This window comes from Eptesicus fuscus, chromosome 6 (genome assembly GCF_027574615.1).
Source record: "Eptesicus fuscus isolate TK198812 chromosome 6, DD_ASM_mEF_20220401, whole genome shotgun sequence".
In the NCBI taxonomy this organism is placed as follows: domain Eukaryota; kingdom Metazoa; phylum Chordata; class Mammalia; order Chiroptera; family Vespertilionidae; genus Eptesicus; species Eptesicus fuscus.
Window position 1 is genome coordinate 67006029 of NC_072478.1, and position 6239 is coordinate 67012267.

Below are 6239 nucleotides of genomic sequence, written 5' to 3' on the forward strand. Positions count from 1 at the left end.
AAGAAAAAAAAATAGAGAAAGAACTCATGGACACAGACAATAGTGTGGTGATTGTGGGAGGCAGTATAGAAGAGGGTATATAGGGGTGATAAATGATGATGGGAAAAATAAAGATAAAGAAAAATATTAAATTGTTTTATTCATTATTAACTCTGTTAAAGATAGCTAGCCTTACTTTTAAAATCAAGATTAGAACCAAAAAAGCATAGTGGAGTAAATTGTCACAGCATGATATTTGACAAAGTTCCATTTTAATCTGTGGTGATATATGTGGAATGTGTGCGTCTACAGATGTAAACTCATGTTAAGTCTTGGGCTGCAGCAGGATGGACTGCAGGATCTGGATCTGGAAACCAGATTAACTAGATGGTATGTAACAGATGGGACTAATAGTAGGACCACAAATTCATTAGCATTTCTGTGTAGACCAAGGGACTGTGCTCATACTTGGGGTGGGGGGCGGGCAGGGAATCTAAGCCAGGGTCCAGGGTTTCTGATCAAATTGGACAGAAAAAGAACTCTGTAGACATAATGTAAAATGAAAATGAACACAGGAAAGAAAATTAGTTTTAGTTCTCAGGCAGTAAACAGGATCAGAAGCAAATAGAGACTAATGAGTGTGAGAGAGAGGGAATTGGGACTTCTGGGTCCATTGCTGAGGATCACATTCTAAAATATTTAGTTTTTTTCTTTCTGTTGAGAACTTTGTATGCGTAGGTAAGCTCTACTTCCCAGAGTGAGGCAGGGCTCTTGGTCCTATAGCCAACGATTATAGCTTAATTGAAAGTGTTGTATTCATGGAGAAAATCTTAAAAATCTTAAACATGTGCATATACTGTGCATTTGTGTGAATAGCTTCAACTCATTCTATGACATGGTATAAAACGATAGATAATTGAAATTGTAAAAGTTGCTAAGAACCATTGGATTTTTATTTGGTCACCAAATAAGGACTCTCTTTGTTTATCACACCTATTGAGATCCCCACAATGATGACACATGTTAGGAAATGCTCTCGCTGTCTAAAAGAAGAAGCAGGTGTGGGGAAGAGAAGCAAACTCCCAAGTCCACATAATTCAGGGAGCTGTAGAGTCGTTTCAGATTCAGGTCAGTGATTCCTCAGTCCTTTCTTCCTAATCCCAACACTAATCTCTACTTTACACTATGACACTTGGCTAATATTATTTTACCCAAATGTTCCTGAATGTTCCATTAAATTATGAAATACAGCTCTTAGTAAACCATGAATTTAGGTGATTTGAATTTTACTTTGCTTATATTCTGGTCAAGGTACAATAGGCAGCAAAAAGGAAGAAAAACCAAGAACTCAATGAAAGAGCACAAAAGAGGATAGTTAATGTACAATTAATGCCTAGGGGGTAAGATAAAATATACTAAAGTGAGAGGGGTGAGGAAGAGGGAAATTTCCCTCTCTTGCCAAATTTCCTCTCTTCCTCATTCCTGTTCTCTACTCAGAAACTGTGATTTATTCCTTCCAATGAAATGGAATTCAGCATTTCTATAGTTAAATGTTAAAAGTAAACAGAATTCTGTGTGACTGATGAGACCCTGTGACTTAGGCTTAGCTCTGCCCTGCTTGGCTAAAATTGAGTTGCTTTGTGAATAAAACAACTTTTATTTTCCTTCTAATGGTAGGGGAAATGTATGATATATGTAGGTCTGGAGGCCAAACAAAACTATGTCTTTATGACATTTTTCTTAAAATTATATAACTTATATACAATTTTATTCTATCACTCTTACAAACTGACAGTCAGTTTTACTGAGAGTAAATGTTTTCAATTCATACCATGAAATGTCAGGTTTTAGAGGGAGATTATAAAGAATCTAGTAAAATCAGACCGAAGAGTTTATAAATAGCTTTCCTTAATTTACAGTCAATCCTGGTAAATGCTAGAGATACAAATGCTTGTTGTAGGAAAATCAGGTTTTCATTTTAAGTACACATGGCAATTTCACACTTTGAGCTGCATAATCTGCACATTTCAGGTACCATAAAAAGCCACATATAACATGGACTAAGCCAGAAGGAGTTAACTAAAATAATGCCTGATTTGACCTCCCCTGTCCTTCCTTGAATTCATTTAGCTAATTGTACCAGGTAAGAATGTCTCTAGTTGGCCAAATACCCAAGGTCAGAGTCATGACTAATGATCATTGTCTGGATAAGGATGCTATTGTTGTTTTAAAAGGAATGTTAGTGTTCCTGAGTAAATAGGGAAACATGTTATTAAACTGTGTAATTAGTTTTCATACAAATTCCAAAGATGTATAATAAACCACCAATGCTATATTTACTCCTAATTCAGGACATTGTAGGCTTATTGAACACAAGAATCATAGCAACTACTTAGTGTCTTACAGAGACAAGTACTCAATAAATGCTTTTGATAATAATTGTTGTTATAGTTTTTGTCTCTATTTATTTCTCTGTTCCCCTATGAAAACTTGGAGCAAGTTTGCATGCATCTGAAATCAGGTCAATTGATAGTGAAGTAATCAGAGAATTTGTTGCAGTAATGCACAATCATTCAAGTGGAAATTATAGGTTTCCTTGTTATAAAGCATTTAAAAAGATAGGAACATCAACATCAATTTGATTAGTTATATTTCTGTGAGATGTTTTCCTTTAATTTTTTTACATTCCTTTTTCCTTGCCTTTTTTTTTTGGTCAGTATGCTATCTATTCTTTTTCATACATCGATAGAGAGCTTACTGCCTGCAAAACACTGTGCTAGTTCCTGAGAATAAAATGGAATTGTGTGCATATGGCTAAGGACAACACAGGAAACAAGGGGGTGTTGGGATTGGAAGCAGGTCCTAAGGCTTAGGCAGTACACCTGAACCCCAACTGAACCAAGTGAATCATTCTTTTGTGATTAAGGTTATTAAGAGATAATAACGTCCTAATTGTAATATGTTCAAGTTAATTTTATTTATAATTGATAGACATAAGAATATATATTCAAGATTATATTAGTATTAACTATATTTAAAATACATTTTTACCTCACCAGTTATGTTATGAAAAAGTCATATGAAGACATGAGAAAGCACAGTTAAAGATATTTTAAACTTGCTTATTCCCCTTAACTATTTGCTAGTTTTAAAATTGATTGAGGAAGAGTTGGAAATGAGGATTAAGATTAACAAAACCAAATGTGAATAAGAACAGAACTTGGAGACTCTGGCACTATAAAGAACCTTTAATATCCTTCATGATCTTAATTTTTGTTTGTTTTAAAATTACTCTAGAGATAAGGATCTGAGCATAAATGCATCTATATCAATCCTCCTTTCTACTTAAAAGCATATTAAGTGATAGAAAAGACTGTTTTAGAATGAATAATTCCTAAGAAAGAAAAAGAAACAGAGAGAGACAGAGAGGGAATCAGATCTGTAGGTCAATGCCACAGCCAATCACAGTTAGGAAGAGCTAGGAGTGACTGCTGGGAGCCCGACTTTCACCATGAGAAGACACAGGCAGAGGAGCCCAGGCCCCGCTTCAGGTGATGGTTTAGGTGTGGCATTTGGACCAAATAGGGCTCTCTGACATCCTCCTCTATCTGTGGAAAACTGGCTAAACAAGCTCATGGGCTAAAGGTGAATCGTCAAGTTCTAGTTTGGATGCTGGGGGAAGCAAAGACATGTCCTAGATAGTTCCTAGACCAGGTGTGACACTTTGGAACCTCCATGGCAAAATAAAAAATAAAAATCTCTCTTCCTCAGTAACTATTGGGTTAATAATTAACATGACGGGAAGATGAACTGGGATTCACGGACAAAAATGTGTCACAACACATCTGAGGCGACCATTCCCTCTAAAGAAAGGTAGAAAGTCCCAAAACGAAGCAAGCTACACACAAGAGTTTCCACCAGTAGCTTGTAACTTCTGCAGTCAGACACTTTTCAGGGAAAACTGGGAAAAGTGCATTTTTGCCTCCTCCCTCTTCAGTTCATTATATAACTAACATTTACTTTGCTTCCTTTTTAAGTGAATCCCTGCCAATGATTAACACATACACATACATTTAACTGCTAATATGCATAGTTGCCACACCAAAAAATATCTAAGCATAAGAAAACATACCTCCCTCAGGCATACCACTTATAATCACATTTTGTACACACAGTGGTCCATTCTCTTATACTTTAAGGACACTAACTTTGGAGAAATAAAGTAAAATGTAATACAATAAATCTATGAATACTTTGAAGGATTTGTATTCTTGTAATAAAACAAGGCAAAGGATCTATAGTAAAAATTGTAAAATACTAGTAGACAAATTGGTCCATTAACATCATTTCAAAATTCTTTTATATGTTACTTGTCTGTCTTTATTTTAGTCCACATAAGTTCTAAGTGCTCTTTCTACCTCTTCATCAAACCATTCACTACTAGTGCCCTTTGTACTCAGAGTTTCCAAAGGGGTGACTTTAACATAATAAATTACATGTTAATTTATTATGTTAAGAATATAAATATCTTAACATTAAAAGATTTTTAATAGAAGTTAAATCATAGTATAAAAAAGAATATACCTTAAACATTGAAATTTTAGTAAGTAGGAGATAGATAAGTACATGAAAGTTATGAAGCCCTCAAAATTCATCATAACATAACATAATGCCAATGAATGATGCTTTAAGCAATTTAAGACTTAACTATGAATTCTCTGATTTTAACATTCTCTTTTGTTTTAAAATAGTTGAAAATGTAGTCACCAGTTTTCAAAACTTGTAATCTCTTTAAAGGTCAGTTAGCCCTGGCAAGATGGCTCTGTTGGTTGGAGCATTGTCTCATACACCAAAAGATCACAGGTTTGATTCCAGGTCAGAACTCATACCTAGATTGCAGGTTTAATCCCTGGTTGGGATGCAGATAGGAGGCAACTGATGGATACTGCTCTCCCACATCAATCTCTCTCTCTCCCTCTCTCTCTCTCTTTCTCCCAGCTTCTTGTTTCTCTAAAAATCAATAAAAACATATTGTCAGATGAGGATTTTAAAAAATAATAATAAATAAAGGACAATTAAATATTGTTTTAATGAGTTATGATAATAAGAATGATTCTATACTTAGCCACTATAATAACAAAGTGTGTGGTTTTGATGACCTTGTCAAATGAAGCTTGCTGGTAAATAGGAAACATTGATTATGTGCTCAAATCAATCTATATTGAAGACTAAGACAGCTGCAGTGAATTGAGCAAAAAGCTATGGAAACACTTAGGCTTACTATCTCAAAGATCCCACTTTATAACTTGTCATTCTCAAGAGGTAAATAACATAGGCTGTTTCTTCCATATTTTTATTACAGACAGGAGTCCAAGAAGGAAATTAAATTTAGATTCTTTAAGTGATGAATTGTGTAAACATTTATTACATTTTCATCTGAGTAAGACAGCTAAGCTGACCTATTTTTACAGGGATCATGTAAAAGAACATAAGGCAATAATCGTGCATGGATCCAAAGGCCCCATCTGTCTTCATGATCTCTTTTTCCATTGGCTTCATGTGGAACTTAGTGGTTGCTAGGCTCGGTAGTGCATATTGAAACTTGATTAAAGTTGTAGATGAAATAGCAAGACCTTTTTAGTCCTCACGAACTCGATCCATATAAGACTTCACAAGCTCTTCCACAGATGATTAATGCCACTTGCTCTGCCTGGATAGCAGTGTGTTTCCACAGCTTCTCTTTCTGCTACAACAGACTTAGATGGAAATCTATTTCCTATCTATGTGACCTTGGGCAACTTACTTCACTTCACTGAGCTGCTGCTTTCTGGCCTATAAAGGGATGGTACTATTTACTTCATAGTGCTTTTGTGAGGTAAAACCTGACACATAGTAGGAACTCAACAAAAGTCAGTGACTGCCCTTCCCACTCATGTCATTATTGCAAAAGGAAACATTGAGTTTAATCATTAATTTTATTAGAAGTGGACTGATTGATATTTTGGTTGAAACATGGAACAGAAATTTTATTTTCATTCTCTTAATGGTAAAATAAAGTCCTGACTCACAAACATGAACTTGTACCTATATCTCATTTTAGGCAATCCACTTTGGTCTGAGAACATAAATGACATTTGTGAACAATTATCCTAGGAAAAAAGAAATTGATATTGAGGAGCTGAAGTGCTATTTATTTATTTATTTATTTATTATTTTTCTATATCCTTACAGAACATTTTTGATCACTCTTCCTTTAGAAG